This window comes from Monodelphis domestica, chromosome 4, assembly GCF_027887165.1.
Source record: "Monodelphis domestica isolate mMonDom1 chromosome 4, mMonDom1.pri, whole genome shotgun sequence".
In the NCBI taxonomy this organism is placed as follows: Eukaryota; Metazoa; Chordata; class Mammalia; order Didelphimorphia; family Didelphidae; genus Monodelphis; species Monodelphis domestica.
In genome coordinates this window covers 418,073,427-418,089,267 of record NC_077230.1, presented here as the reverse complement: position 1 = coordinate 418,089,267, position 15,841 = coordinate 418,073,427, and the positions used below count along the sequence as shown (strand labels likewise).

General features: G+C 39.9%; 2 protein-coding genes across 6 annotated transcripts in view; one reads left to right on the top strand and one right to left on the bottom strand.

Annotated features, from left to right (window-relative positions):
* The window catches only part of ACTN4 (actinin alpha 4), an 80,565-nt gene that overhangs the window by 4,343 nt on the left and 60,381 nt on the right, over positions 1–15,841 (top strand). The window lies entirely within an intron of this gene.
* MAP4K1 (mitogen-activated protein kinase kinase kinase kinase 1) overlaps positions 1–15,841 on the bottom strand; it is a 123,131-nt gene that overhangs the window by 49,492 nt on the left and 57,798 nt on the right. The window lies entirely within an intron of this gene.

Here is a 15,841-nt window from a genome sequence, read left to right as displayed (position 1 = left end):
AATTTTTATTTCATTTATTTATTTATTTTTATTAAAGCCCTTACCTTTTGTCTGGGCATCAATACTGTGTAAGGTCTAGGTAATGGGGGTTAAGTGACTTGCCCAGGGTCACACAGCTGGGAAGTGTCTGAGGTCAGATTTGAACCTAGGACCTTCTGTCTCTAGACCTGACTCTCAATCCACTGAGCTACCCAGCTGCCCCTGCATCATTTTTAAATGAGAGGATCTTCTCTGTGCTACAGAAAGAGGTAAAAATATATTAGCCTTGGCCTTTGATGAAGTTGTGTACCATTTCTTCTGTGCCTTTTGGGTTTTGTGCAACTGATCCAAATCATGGCTCTTTGGAGGTCAGAGAGGTCTTTTTGGTAGTAATTCCAAAACCTTCCTGTTACAGCAAGGAAAAGCCTACCCTGTTGGTGGGGCTTGTGTTTTCCTAGAACATTCCCTGTTTTAGATAGTTTAGTGTTATGACCTAGTCCTGAGCTTAAATGGCATTTATGTGCTGGTTGATTATTTGAAGGCTTAGGTTGTGTTTCAGTTTTTTAGATGGGCCTTTTTGGGGGGAGAGTTGATAATGGAGGGCCTCAGGGTAACCATCTGGTATTTTGTTTCATGACCTTAATTTTTTGCTTTCTAGTACTTGCTTAAGAATTACATCAGGTCTTGACAGAAAGAGTTTTTCAGAGAGAGAGAGAGAGAGAGAGGAGAGAGAGAGAGAGAGAGAGAGAGAGAGAGAGAGAGAGAGAGAGAGAGAGAGAGAGAGAGAGAGAGAGAGAGAGAGAGAGGGTAGATAGAAGATAATTTGCAGATGTCATTGTACTGATGAAATTGCCAGTAATGGGAGAGAATGATGTATAGGGCTATGGGCTATCATAAAATGAGAGGGTCATGTGCACAACCACTCCCAAAGCACCTGATTAAGTTGGAATCCATTTGGTGCTGTGGTGTCACATTCCAACACATCTGTGGGAGGCTGTGGCTCTCCTAAGCCCTGATTGTCCCAGAGGGTGACCATTAGGTTACCCTTTGCTCACTCTGGCCCCTGAATAGAAAAGACGAACATCTTGACCAATGTGGCAGCAAGGAGCTGATTCATCCTTTTGATTTGAAGCAGTCATATTGCCTTTTGGAAATCATGATTAAAAACTTCATTTAGTTGATATCCAGATTCTCAGCCCAAAGTTGTCTATTTTGTGGGGAGACTTTAATGGACTTGAGGCAAATTAACAGAAAAATCTCAGGATCCTGTATAAGAGACAAAGGGGTACAGGTCCACACCTGTAGGTCTGTTTGAACAGAATTTTCTCTGTTAAATATCCAAAACATAGGATAGTTAAAATGTTGTTTCACAAAATGTCCTCTGATCAAATGAGACTGGAATTGGACCAAATCTGGATTCCTATCTATTTTACCCTGGGAGAGTAGATTTTTTTTTAATTTGGTCAATTTCAAACATTGCTTGGTTACAAAAATCATTTTCTATTCCTCCCCTCCTCTCCCCCACCCCTCCCATAGCTGATGCTCGATTCTACTGGGTATTACATGTGTCCTTGATTAGAACCCATTTCCATGTTGTTGGTATTTGCACTAGGATGTTCATTTAGAGTCTATATGGGAGAGTAGATTTAAAAAACTTAACACTTAAGTTTGCAAACTTTGTCCATTCTTATACATTGAGAGAAATGTTCTGCTAGAAAGTATATCCATCTCATTTAATCCTATTGTAGAGTTAAGTGGAATGACAGGAAATTAGCCAGGAATACTGACCATTAGTAAGGGGACTGCGGAGAGCTCTCAACCCACCTCAGGGCCCATTTAAGAACATTGTTGGAGATTCCAGACTGTCTAGATGGATCCTTTAAATTTGCTACCACATTGTTTTTAAAGGCAGGTCATAGATTTTTCAGGTTTGAAGGTTCCTTTGAAGATACTCACTTCTCACTTCTGGGGAGCAGAACAATTGGTGTATCAGTTGTGGACAGTTTACCTAGATCATCTGAGGTCAAGTGTTACTCCATATGCCTGATCACTAGTGCTTAATATTTTACAGACCAACTTCTTTGTCCTAAAATTATCCCTGTTCTTTCCATCTATGTTTCCACTGGCTTTACTGGCTACCTGAGATTCCCTTCCATTTCAGTTCTTTTTACAGAATAACAAAAGCCATCCACCAACTGGAGGCAAGTGATAACAAGTTTGTAATTCTGTTGGAGTGGTAACTGAAACAGTGACCTATTAAAGAAAGCATAGTCGGAAGTTCCTGCTTGTACAAATAGATATCCTGTAATCTGTGGGGATTTTGAAAGAAGCTTTTATAGCATAGGTGGTTGGGAGCTTTAGCTTAATGTCGATCTTAAATTTTTGAAAGTTAAAATGAAATTACTGTGGAACCTGTACTAAAATTCATGGCAAAGCTAGGTGGATAATTTAGGTACTAGTATGTTACAAAATGTCAGGATTGGATCTTTACAAAGGAATTCTTAGGTTTGTGGGTTACATTTGTGGTTCATCTCATAGGGAGAGTAGTTGAAGGTTCATTGATTATAAATTAAATCAGGAGTTTTCAAATTTACTTCCCTCATAGATAGTCCTGTTGGGTGTTACTATGTGTAGTTTTCAGTATGGTGATTTTTATAGATGAGGATGCTTCTTGTACTTCTTCCACCCAAAGCTAAATTGTTGCAGATTTTAACTGGCAAATATGGTGTTACATCAGTCTTGGGAATTTTTTCCCAGCTAGTGGTCTCTTTGGGATTACAAAATCCTAGATTTAGCATGTAGCCCACTGAGACATTTGTCTTTGTACTGGGCCTTTTTTGGTTGTATTTTAGCTTTCAGTATCTCTTCTACCACCCCTTCTCTCTTTGCCACTCCCCTCCCTTAACCCCTCCTACCCCCACCCCATGAAGAAATTAGCTTGGAATGTTCATTGGAAGGTTGTCCAACATTGGTTAAGTTACATTTTACATTGGTTAGGTTACATTTCCTTTACCCTTGTGTGTCAGTAGCCATTCCAGACAAGGCCTGCAGTCTTCTTTCTTGATTTGATTTATTTAAATGTAAACTTAAAGAGAGTGGATTTAACTTCCTGGGAATATGCTATTAGCCACCTGTTACTGCCCTCAACAATACTGGATCCTGCTCTCCCAGAAGGCTTAAAATTTCTAGTGTGTTCAGCAAACAGTAGGGAATTAACTTAGCATCTCTGAAGGAGGGAGTATATCTCGGGGGTACTTAATTTAAGAAAAAATTCTTTGTCAAAAGCAAAATTTTTTTACCCTTTCCAAAGTGCTTTCATATTTTTTTGTTCATCCTATTCTTATAGTAACTGTATGAGGTGAGGCAAACAGCTGTTAACATCCCCATTTTACAGATGAGGAAATTAAGACACAGAGAACTCCCCAAGCAAGAATTTTTCAAGCTGGTAGCAGAGCCTCAACTAGAACCTACTCTGAATTTCCTGAAATTTGTGTTGTAATAGAACGTGAATGTTTTTGTAAGGATATTTGACTGATATTTCCCTGTACATGTTTAATTTCCAGACCATGAATTATTTATCTTTTTTCCCTGAAAACATGAATATTTTGGATCCAGGTTTCAGTAGCTATTAATCATATATAGGTTTTTCATTAGTGCACTGATTGACTCAGCTGGATATTTGAGTCCTGGATAAAAAAGCTAAACAATGACCTCCTGCTGAGTTAAGAAAGGTGTATTTAAATGTTTTTCTATCAAATATTAGAGCAGAACAGAGTCTTTGTCTTTCAGTGGAACTAGTGACATGAAGTGGGATTAGTTGGAAGCAGCAAAATTACTCTATAACTCAATGAAGTCATCTTGGGAAATATTGTTGACAATGTTGAAATGATAAAATTGGGTCCTGGAATGCTAATAATACAATAACATTGAGTGTTTCCAGCTTCAGGCTAGAATAAAGAAGTCATTGTGGTTTGCTTTATGCTTTTAAAGTTTTCCCTAAAGGTGTTGGGGGTGAGTGATGTTTATCTTTAGCTTTCTAGTGGATTTTTCTTTTTTTGCTGCTGAATTGCATGTAGTGGGTAGAAGCCATAGTTTAGGTGATTTGGAGCCTGGCTGTCAGTAGTAGTAGCTCAGAATTTGAATTGGAAGGGCCCTTAAAATAATCTTGTTCAAATTCTTAATTTTATAAATGGGAAAACAGAGAACTAGAACATTGTCTTTATACTTTTTTCAGGAACTGTGAAGAGACAGAATAGAGTGAGACATTCCAAGTCTTAAATCTGGAGCACTGACCTTTTAATTGGCATTTATCTAAAATTGTGTAGGGATTTGGGGATAGAATGGGAAACACTCATCTCTTTAAACTAGTTTCCTCATTTTGAGAGATTTGTTAGATATTCACTGAGAAACAGATTTTAAAATTCCAGAGCTGTTACCCTAGAACTAGCTATGTAAATAGGCTTTGTTGGCCCCTTTTCTTGACATTTTAGATTCTCAAATTTGAGCTCTTCATGGCTTAGACCTGATAGACCAGATAGTTTAACACCCTCGTTTTATAGATTAAGAAACTAAAACCTAGAGAGGCAAGATCACACAACTGATTAGTTTCAGAATTTGGACAAGAATTGGATTTACTGAGTTCTTAAGAAACTTAAAAGTGACAGCAGCGCCCAGCCACCCTTGGAGAAACTATAAACTTCTTGAATGGTTTTGTTTTTATTATTAAAAAAAAATCTTTGTTACAAGGGAAGGCTTGCTCGGGTTGGGGTAGGTATATCCAGAAATGACTCAAGTTTAAATTTTTTTTTAATTGTTTAAAATTACCCCTCTCTTTAGTACTATTTAAAAAATAACTTGTAATCTTTTATTATAGATATTCAGTAGGCTCATTGTGATTTCCCATTGATGTTTTCAAACTTGGTATTCATTTTAATGGGAAAATACCAATGAATTCTGGTATTTTTTTGGTTGGGTAAGGGAAGACTGAACAGGTTTAGACTAATATTTAAGTGCTTTAGCATGAGACTTGAATAAACTTCCTTTGCCCAACTTAGCAGTGGAATAATAATGTACTCCATAACCAAGGAACCTTATATTCAGCAGTAAACTAGGTGAAAATGTTTAACTGATCTATTGGGGGAGGGGGGTGGAAGAGGTAGTGTATGAGACAGAAAGCCAGAACCAGGCAGACTTTTGTGGTTTTCTTGCTGAGCTTTGTCTGTTTGATGGAATCTCTTGTATTGGAATCTTAGCTATGTGACTTCTTAACAGCAGGGCCAAATTTGCCTGCATCTTTTTGACTTTTTCTTTTAACATTAGCAAACCAAAAAGTTATCTGGTCTTTACACAGAACCCTTTATGATTTTCAACAAACCCCTAAGCAGAGTTCCCCTTAGCACAGAGTTCATTCCACAAGTACATTTTTAGGCCTCTCCTCCATCTTGGTGATAATAAACAGTATTTTTATTTTATCTCATCTTATAGGAAATGGAATATTTCCATTATTTAATCTGTCAAATGATTTTGCAATAAAAAAATACCGTTATCATATTTCCTGACCAGGTTTTGCCATGGTTTGCTTTAATTCATTCAACAGGCATTTATGAAGTTTTTATGTGTTTTAGGTCTAGTTTATCAGTCTAGCTCATGAAAAATGCCAGTTTGGAAATCTAAAATGTCTAGAAGCAGAGCCTACCAAGTCTGCCTATTTATGGAGCTGATTACAGAATAACTTGATGCATCAACCTCTCTCATAGGCTGTCTTCTAACTGGTGATGATTCAGATTTTGTGGAGTTGGAGTAAAGCCAGACAGTAAACATCACCAGGATTGTGAGGCAGCTACTTACATTTTTTGGGGATTATTTCTTCAGTGCTGCCAAGTTTGTGGTGGAATTTGACTGTAGATTAGATAGGTCTAAACCAAGAGGACTTTCAGAAATGTGGGCTCAAATTGCTAGGCATTCTGGTTAGAGTGTCCCAGAATAAATGCATAGAACAGGAAGGGGGTGTGTTTGGTGACCAAGCCCTCTGGACCCTTTTGAGAAAAAGTTTTTTTGTGTTAGGCTTCCTAAGCTCATTGACCAAGGGAAAGGTAGTAGGAAGGTACGCTCTATGGACTAGAACTTTACACAATTGTTGTGGAGCATTGTGGAATCATATTCTGTTCTGTGTTCATGGATCAGTGGAGATCAGCATCCCAAAGTAGAACTGTTTCGTTTTCCCTGGCCTTAAAGCCCCGATTTTCCATACCAAGCTCCACAATTATTTTGTGAAAACTTGTAAAGGGTTAGTGGGTAAAAGTATTTTGTGACTTGAGAGGGATAGACATTGGGTGATGGAAAAGAGAATTGGCCTAACATCATATTTCCTCAGGCATTTGCCTTGTGTTTGAAAAGCTCTAGGCCTCTGTAATAAATAACTGAAAAGTAATTCTTGCCAAATAGGGTCTGCTAGGAGCTCTAGGGCTAACTGGAAGACATCCTTCTTTCCTAAAAATTTTTCTCACTGCTTTTTCTCACCGAGCCTTCCAAGTGTAGTTTGTACTTCACTGCTGGTTCACTCTGGGAAGTTGAGTTCTAGTTCAGGCTTTCTTGGGTTGTTTTTATGTTAGTGTTTGGCCACTGGTTGTCTTTGCTGATCCCCAGTGTCTTAGTATTGTCTACTAGTTCTCATTTGGCTCACAGCTCTTTGACGTACAGGATCCTGTATTAGACCACATTCATCTAATCTAAACTCCTTCATTTTACAGGTGAAGAAACAGGTTAAGAGATTTACATCTCAGGTCACATTTGTCTATTTATAATATTTGAACCCAGATTCTCTGAGTCCAGATATATAGGGCTCTTTGTTCTGGACCATGGATACCATCTTGGACCTTTGGTTTACGTGACTTGAAGGAATGCACTTTCCAGGCTAGTTCCAAAGGGTGTGGAGTGGTCCTTCACCTAGAGAAAGGCAGCTTTCTCCCCGGGAAATGAATCATACTCAACAGACCTCCAGTTGCATATAAATAATTGTTCCACTATAGTGCCTTAAAACTTGCCGGGAGGGGTTGGCAGGCCCTTCATGTGTGGTCTTTTAGGTCTGTGACTCAGATTTTGTGTTTTTTAAGTGTGCCTGGTTCCTTAATGGAAGCTATGGATGAGCTTGGAGGTGGCTCTGTTGATTTGCAGTGATGATTTGGGTTATATATATGTCCACACAAACATCCATCTCCAACTCTAGCAGAGGCACCTAAAGCTATGGCCAGGGAATATACTTACTGTAACTCTGCAGACCTTCATTTGGACTCAGCAAAAAGAAACTTCTCAGATGGGACCTAAGAGGGCTTCTGAACATCAAACAGTCTAATAGCTTAAATTATCTTATTGATAATTTCTGCAGAAGGCATCTTGATGAGATCCTCAGTAGCCATTGAATTGTGGGTTTATGCTAAGAGCAAGACTGTCTAGCAGAGTTTAACTTTTACTACATGAACAGGATGGGACTCTTCATTTCACCTGGTGAGTTTCCACTTGTTTTTCCAAAAGCATCTCTTAAGAAAAGCTGGACCACCTTTTAGAATTAGGGAACCAGTATTAGCTGATTTAATTTTAAATTGATTTTTCTTTGGGACTCTTCACCCTAATTTCCCTTCTGTTTTTTGGATTTTTTTCCATTTCCCTTAGCTTAAGCATAGCTTTAGGAATACAAACACACTAGTTTTGCTTCCTAGAAAACAATTTAGCTTTAATGTTAAGCATTAATTACTAAGTGCTCAACTGGTAAAAAATTAGGGCATTATTATGGTGCTAATCTCATCAGTAGCTCTCCTATTGAAAGATGTAGGTTGCCAAACTTGTTGTGCTGCTTTCCAAATGGAAAGAGGATATATCAGGTACTAAACAACTTGGAAATGTATCCCACTGTGTTAACTTTGCAAACATCATCTGAAGAGGATAAGTTCATAAAACTGCATGTATGAATGAACAAAACAGCAACTTTTTTTCATTCTACCCTGGGCCTGGCTTGAAGGCCAAACCTACCTTGTCAAGAGAGTGCAAAATAACAACTGGATTTTTACTTTTTAATGACAAACCTGCTTGGCCACTTTAGTGAGAGTCCTGAAAATATGTGAACTTGTGAGAGATGGACCTGTTTTCTCCCTTTTCCCCTGAAAGACAAATTTTAAACTTTTCCTTTAAAAGAATTGCCCAGAATTGAGGAAGAAGGAAAAATTGAGGCTGATGAATGGAAAATTTGTTGGGTTATTTTGCTTTTACATGTCCCTAGTATGGATTCAGCTGTAAGTTTCCATGGTGGGTGGCATTCATGCCAAACTGACATTCTCAAGTTCATCTCCTTGGACAGGAAAGGTTTTTGTATCTTAATTATCTTTTTTTAGGTAGTTTTGGAAGATTTTAAAGAGTCTTTGAAGGATTTTTGTCAGTTGTCATGTGACTAAAGGTGCCCTACAGACAGCTGGGTGTTACTGAACTTGGTCTCTGTTTTACAGTGAACTAGCATCACCTGTAATATGAGTGGGGCTGCATGGGTTCTGGAGTTAAACCATCAGGTAGAAACATGACCAGGCAGCCAGTCTACACACAGCCTTTGTTGAGTGCCTCTTCTGTTTAGAGTATAGCACTTAGGTGCTCTGGGAGGACAGTCTCAGAAAGAGGGTATAGTCCCTACTTTCAAGGAGCTTCCAATTTAGGGGGAAGAACTAGCACACACCCATGAAACAGCTGAAGAATAGATTTACAAAGCAGCATATCAACAAGTGCAAATAATACAGGCCAGGCCCGGACTGAGACCAGAAGTACAAGAGAGCCTTGCTAGAAGGGCAAGCCAGGGCAGGGGGGGGGGCAGTCATGGAAACCTTCATGAAGGAGGTGAGTTTGAAATCATTATAGCCTCTTTTTGGAAGTCTGAATTAGTCATCCTTTGGGTAAAGGGATGCTGGAGGCCATTTGGAGGTGGGGGTCTTGATAAGAGAGAGTATGTGTGTATGTGTTATTTGGGTTCAGGTTTGCAAGATAATTATATATATACACAACACCAAATTGATTTGCCTGTTTTTTTTTTTCTTAACCCAAATTGTCTTTGGGTTATTGGGGTGGTAGGAAGTTGTTGCAGACTGATATCAACATGGAAAGCAGATATGGCTTGTTGCTTTTACAACACTATTGAGCTGCTGCATTTCTTTTTTTCCTAGACAGTCAACTCTGTGTATTGTCCTTACAGCAGTTTAGCTAGTGGACAGTATTCTCCAGAACATATACTGACCAAAAAACTGAAATCATGCCCAGCTTCCAGCCTTCTGTGTTTGTTCCCTGGCAGGGTTTGGTGCTGTGCACATGCTATTATTGAGTACTAAGGGGGATTTTATTTAGACCTTGGAAGTTATATCAGTAACAGGGGTGGCAGGTAAACTGACAAGACTGGCTTTACATGGGAGTGGTACAGTTTTGTTTCCTGAGTCTGTACCATTTTAAAATGCTATTGTCTACTCAGCCAAGCTCCTAGTTCTCTCTTTTTCAAAATGCATGATTATGGAATTTAGGTTTCCTTACCCAGGGAGAACTCTAGGATGTTTAAACCTTACTCAAATTGTCATGGCTATTTCTATGACTTAAATACAGCCATGTCTTCCATAGGCTTGTAGTTGTTAGTTGTATTCTTGATCCATGCCAACATAACTAGAATTGATCTGCAAAATTACTTTGTTCCTCTTGGTTTCAATGTCATTTTCCCTCTTTGGGAGCCTGTGTGGGAGGCAAGATGATTTACACAAGAAAGGTAGTCCTAGAGAAAAGACAGAAATTGAGATTTAGATAGCCAAGAATTGGGTTAAGCAAAAATAAGTGTTGTAATGTCAGTGTGAGATTTTTTTTTTTTAAGTTAGGTGACATTCTTTTGGTACTTGTTGGAATGAGTCAGGCAGTACAAGCAAAGATCTACTTGTCATGGAGAGAGATGCTGTAAGTTAATATAGCTTGGGTTTTGTTTCCTTGCAAAAGGATAGGGGTGCAGTGACTAGTGATCCTTTAGAGGGAAAGTGTGCTTTTCCCTTTTTGAAGATTAAATGATGGAAGGAAGGTATTCATTCCCAGAAGCAAATAGGTTGCAATGAGGGAATCTTACTGCTTATAGTGAAAGAATGTGTTGCTTCACCCTTTGTTAGGGGTGAATACAAGTCAAACAACTTTGTGGTGATCTGATCTCTACACTTTATTAGTAGCTATGAGAAAAAACCTTTTAAGTCAGTTGGCCATTAGCTTGTAAGTGCTTCCACGTGAGATAGTTGAGAGCTGTGTCACTGGGATTCATCCAGAATGTCAAGATCAGAGCCATGGCAGCTCAGCTGTTTTAGGGGACGAGTGGGTTGGTGCCATGCAGCATCTCAGCTTGGCACTTAGAATCAGTTCTGGTCAAGACCTATAGGGTGCTGAAAGATGTATGGGCCATATATTTTTAGTCTGACAGAAGACAATGGAAAGGCTGAGCTGGGGGGGAGGGGGCTCTTGTGTGTGTTTTAGTGTCAAATCCTTCAGGCACACAAAATATCATTCTGGATATGGATATGAATGATACATCAAATTTGAAGGGTCAACCCTTCAAATTTGATGTATCATTCATAACTGTAGCTTATAGGAAAGTTTTTTTTTAAAGCAGAAACAATGAATGTATGTCCCCTTCATTGACAATATGCTTTAATATGCTAAATATAGCCTGTTAGAATAATGCACTTGGGTTTGACCCTAATGATACAGTGTAACAGTTTGTAATTACTATGGACTAAGTGGCTTAGCTTCACTGCCTGTTGGTAGTGTTGCAAGTTTATGTGTCTCCAGGAACTGAACCTATTTGCCTCTAAACCTTGAACTCAATTTTATCTGGATGAGCCACTGGCCTTGCCAGAAAGCTTATTTGTGAGTATTCCAACTTGTTACCACGTTAGTGTCAGCATTGGCACTATTATAGCACCCCTCCCCCATTCCCTCAAAACAGAAAATTCTTATCAACTTAAGTGAGAAGCTGCCCACAGACTTGTGCCAGCCAATCTCTGGGTGAGCGTCTGTGTGGAAACGGGAAGGGTTTCAAACTGATAACCCTAAAAATAGCTGTCCCTGCAGGAATGAGCTTAATATGTTGGAGAGGTGTATTAACCATATTCCATCTCTGGGTTGTAAGTAGAAGCCTTTGGAAATTTAATAGCAGCTGTGCTTTGTTCACCCTACAGCATTTCCTAAGGTTCTGGCATCCTGCTTCATTCTTTTCCCCCTCCCCCTTCCCCTCCTCCCTAATCGTTTCCTGCTTACCATTCCTCAAGTTAGCCTCAATCTCCCCCAAAACAATCATATCAACAGCCTAATAAGGCAAAAGAATGAAGAGAATGTCAGTGGCCTGGCCTCTCCCTAACCGGCACTAGGGCAGCAAACTTGGAAAATGTTATAGCAGTGACAGCTGACTCAGACAAGTGAGGAAAGCAACCATTTCAGGGCTCTGGATATGACAAAGGAGTACTGCTCCAGGTTGAAGATAGCCATCCCCAATTGAGGGCTACTCTAGCCAGCAGCTCCATGTTCTTCAAACCTTTGACAAAAAGGCACAGGGAAAAACACAGTCTGACTCTAAGACGTGCCTCCAGGCCTAATTTGCCTGGGGAAGAACAGGGAGTACTATGGAGGGGCCAAGGAAGCCTACTCTGTCAGCCTCGGAGTACTTTGCAAATCCAAACACTTTATCACTTGCAAGATGAGCACTTTTCTCTCCTTTAGCTGTGCCAGGGTTTAATTAGCCTGGGTGTTAATTAAAACTTGTCAACACTTGGAGTGGGCCCCCTAGCAGCCTGTCACCCCTCCTACATCATTATCCCAATGGCTCAACCCATTACCAAGTAGTTTATAGTCACTGTTGAGGGTAACCATGGGTATTTGACTGAGCCAAATCACCTTTGATTTGTAAGGTCAAATTGACTTAATCTTTTAGGGTTGTAGAGGACCTCTACTTGCTGGTCTTTTAAGTTGCTAATTACCAGCAAAAGCTGAGGTCATCTGTAAATACTTATAATTCTGAACGTACCCACTACAAAGTGTAGGGAAGTCTTGTTTTGTGTGTGTGTTTTTTTAAAGTAAGAACACAAAAAACCTTTGTTTAAATTTGGATGGAATGACTTAGAACAGACCCACAACTTCAGGCACAAGAGCAGTTTCCTGTCTTAAGAGCTTGAACAGGAAATTCACTAAAAACAATATTGGAGCCCCTGCCAAAGAGGCTCACTGGGAGGTGAGATCACTGTGTGCAGTGACTCCAGCCATTGCTCTTACCTGAAGGGATAGGGAAGGAGGGCAGTGGTAGGGTAGCTTTTTAAAAATAAGTTTCATTTAGCTATCTCTGGAAGAGACAGGAAAATGTTGGTCAAGGAAGAGAGAACTATACATCCTTCTGTTCTTGTCTAAACCACAAGCAGGAGCTGTGGAAATATTCTTAGCTGACTCAAGCTTTCCTTAAGGTTTTTTTTTTTTTCGAGTTTTAAAAATACCACATTACTCCTCTTTTCTCCTCTCAGTATCCCCCTGCTTTTTTCATAAAAAGAGGATGCTTTGATTTCAGGTTTACCCTGGATCATCGGTGCCTCATCTATTTAATATCAGGCCTCAAGTCTGATATTAAATATCAGTTATAGCACCCATTAGAACAGGGGTCCCTAGACTTTTTTACACAGGGGGCCAGTTCACTGTCTCTCAGACCGTTGGAGGGCCGGACTCTAAAAACCTAACCCTAACTGGGCCACAGTATACACAGTACAGAATCCCCCCCCCCCCCCAAATCTTTGCTCACCATACTGTCTTCCATTGTGCAGCCACATAATCCTTTTCGAAGGCACCTCATTGTAAGGTGCCATGCAAAGGATTATATCACCCAAAGTAATACTGTAAATGAGCAACACAACGCTTTGCGGCACCGCCACATACATTGCTCCTCTCACTGACCACCAATGAAAGAGGTGTCCCTTTTGGAAGTGTGGTGGGGGCTGGATACATGGCCTCAGGGGGCCATAGTTTGGGGACCCCTGTATTAGAAGGTTCTAGCAAAAATGCTTCATGTTGGAGAGAATGGTGGGGAAACTGAGATGCACTGCTGGTTTTAGACATTTGTTTCATATAGGCTGCCATGGTGTGTGGGGGGGAACCCATATGCTAGTTACACAGAGCATATAAATCTCTTGAAACCATCTGGCATGGCTCTGGAGTAAGGGCAAATTTTGCATTTTGTCATTTTTCTCTGGCTTGTAAAGTCTGTTTAGTGAAGATGCATAAATACAAGTCTTAAAAATGAAAGCAACAAAAATAAACTTGAAGCAGACCTCAGTGAAAACTTTAAAATATGCAAGTTGACTTGCTATTTATATGGCTGGAGTCAGGGACAGCAAGATCCAGCTTGGCTAAGAAATGACAATTATGTATGTGAACTGCCTGTTCATTAACATTCCAGATGAAACATTTGTAACTTAAATAGGTATGGTACTTGTTTTCTTGTTATGTACAGCCCAGTGAAATATGAAATCAGTGGATTTTCATTTGGCTATATCTTACACAGAATAGCAGTTATTGCAGCTCTCTGAACCACTTACCTAGAGATGCATTCAATTCAGAACTATCATTACTTTTTATATGAAGATTTTGGAGGTAAGCATAGAAAATAATCAGGAATTCTATATGTAGTTCCTGCCAAGTCATCTAATATATACTATATATCTTCTATAGTAGTACGTATGTGTACACACATACATAAATACATTTGAGCTCCATTGTCTGAAAAAAAGAAGGGAACAGAAAAAGGTTGTTTTATTCTACAAGACTGTGTGTGCCTCCTTTTCTAGGAAAGACTGTCCCAAAAGTGCTGTCCATGTCATGCTGTCCATGTAACAATGATTAGTCCACATTTATTAAATATCTGCATCGTACCAGGAAGCCAAGTGACTCAGCGGATTGAGGAATAGACCTAGAGTCAGTATGATCCGGGTGTCAGATATGGCCTCAGGTACTTCTTAGCCTTGTGATCCTGGGCAAGTCATTTAACCCACTGAAGGAGTTGGTAAACCAATCTTTTTGCCAAGAAAATTACATGGTTAGTATTGGTATGATGGGCACCACAGGTTCACACAGTCAGACATGATTGAACAACATGTGTCAGACATTATGCCAACACTGAGAATACAAAGAAGGACTAAAGCCAGTCCCTGCTTTCCAGGACTCCCAGCTTGATGGGAGGAGACAGCATGCAGGGAGCTAGTCACAGACAAGGCAGGTCCTGGATGAGCTTGAAGTCACCAGCAGAACCAAGATGGGCTGGGAATGGCAAGAAGGGAGGGGTTTGATTGGGATTTAGAGGAAACCAGTTAGCAGACCAGGAGGGAGAGAATTTCAGGCAGTTGAGATAATCAGTGAACGTGACTAGAGAGGAGACATGGAATGTCTTTTTCTAAGAATGCCTGGGAAACCATCGTCATTAGATCACAGAGAACGGAGGGGCAAAAAAAAGAGTGGAGGGGGGGAGCAGATAATGAGCTGGTTTGAATTATAAGAGTGATGTGGTCAGCCCTGTGCTTTAAGAAAATAACTTTGATAATTGAATGGAGGATGGATTGGAATGGGGAGAGACTTTGTGGCCAACAGATGGCCAACCATCAGCCTTTTGCCATAGTCTAGGCCTCAAGGTGATACGGGCAAGAGGCATATATGAGAGGTATCACAAATAAAGGAAATTAAGATTTATTAAATTTTTATTATATCATGTGCTAGGCACTATGTTAAGCACTTTATAAATATAATTTAATTTAAAGCTCAGCAATGCTGAGAGGCAGGTGCTATTATTCCCATTTTACAGTTAAGGAAACTGAAGCAGACATGCTAAATCCCCCAACTAGCACAGCTAGTATCTGAGACTAGATTTGAACTTGGGTCTTCCTGACTCTATGCCCAACACTCGGTCCTCTGTACCATCTAGCTATATGTTATATTAATTGACAGTTATAATTGTTATAATTGACAGACTTTGGCAACAGATTGAATGAGAGGTAGGAGGTGGGGGGTAAGAGTCTAAAGATGACACCAGAGTTGTTAGCCTAAATAGCTGGGAGGATAGTGATATACTCTAGAGAATTAAATGGGGAAGTTAGGAGGAAGGGAGGGTTTGGGGAGAAAGATTATGAGTTCAGTTTTGGACATGTTGATTTTAAGATGTCTGTGGGACATCCAGTTCTAGATGTCCCATAGGTATGTGAGAAATTAAAGCTGAATACCTAGTTTGGAGAATCATCAGAGTAGATATAATTGAATTCATGGAAGTTAATGAGATCACCAAGTCTATAGAGATAGAAGAGATGATAGAAGGGACAGAGAGCCCTGAGGGATATCTGAATGAAGGAAACTGAGGAGTTAGTTAGAAAACTAGGCGAGAAATGAATACTTGGAGACTTGGGAACTAATATGTCCAGGGCTGCCTGTGGCAAATCAGCTTCTAAACTTCCCAGATGTTTGGCTCTTTTCATTTGGTTCCATTGGGCTTCCATGGACCACACAGGCATCCTGAGGTCCAGCTGTCTCAGTCCAGGCTTGACTTCCTTTGGCTTGGCTGGGAGAAGTGTTTGAAGTGGTCTTTTAACAGGCAGATCCCAAACTGACTTAATATCTATTGGACATTATATTATTATTGCTAGAATAGGGAAAGGCACAGCTACCCATGTATCCCTAGCTGTCTTACTTTATGGGGGCAGCAGCAGTTGGATGTGTTATTTCTACTTCTTTAATATTTTGCTACTGGCAAATGAGAAATGGTGTTTAGATTGACCTGACAGACTGCAAGCTGGTTTTG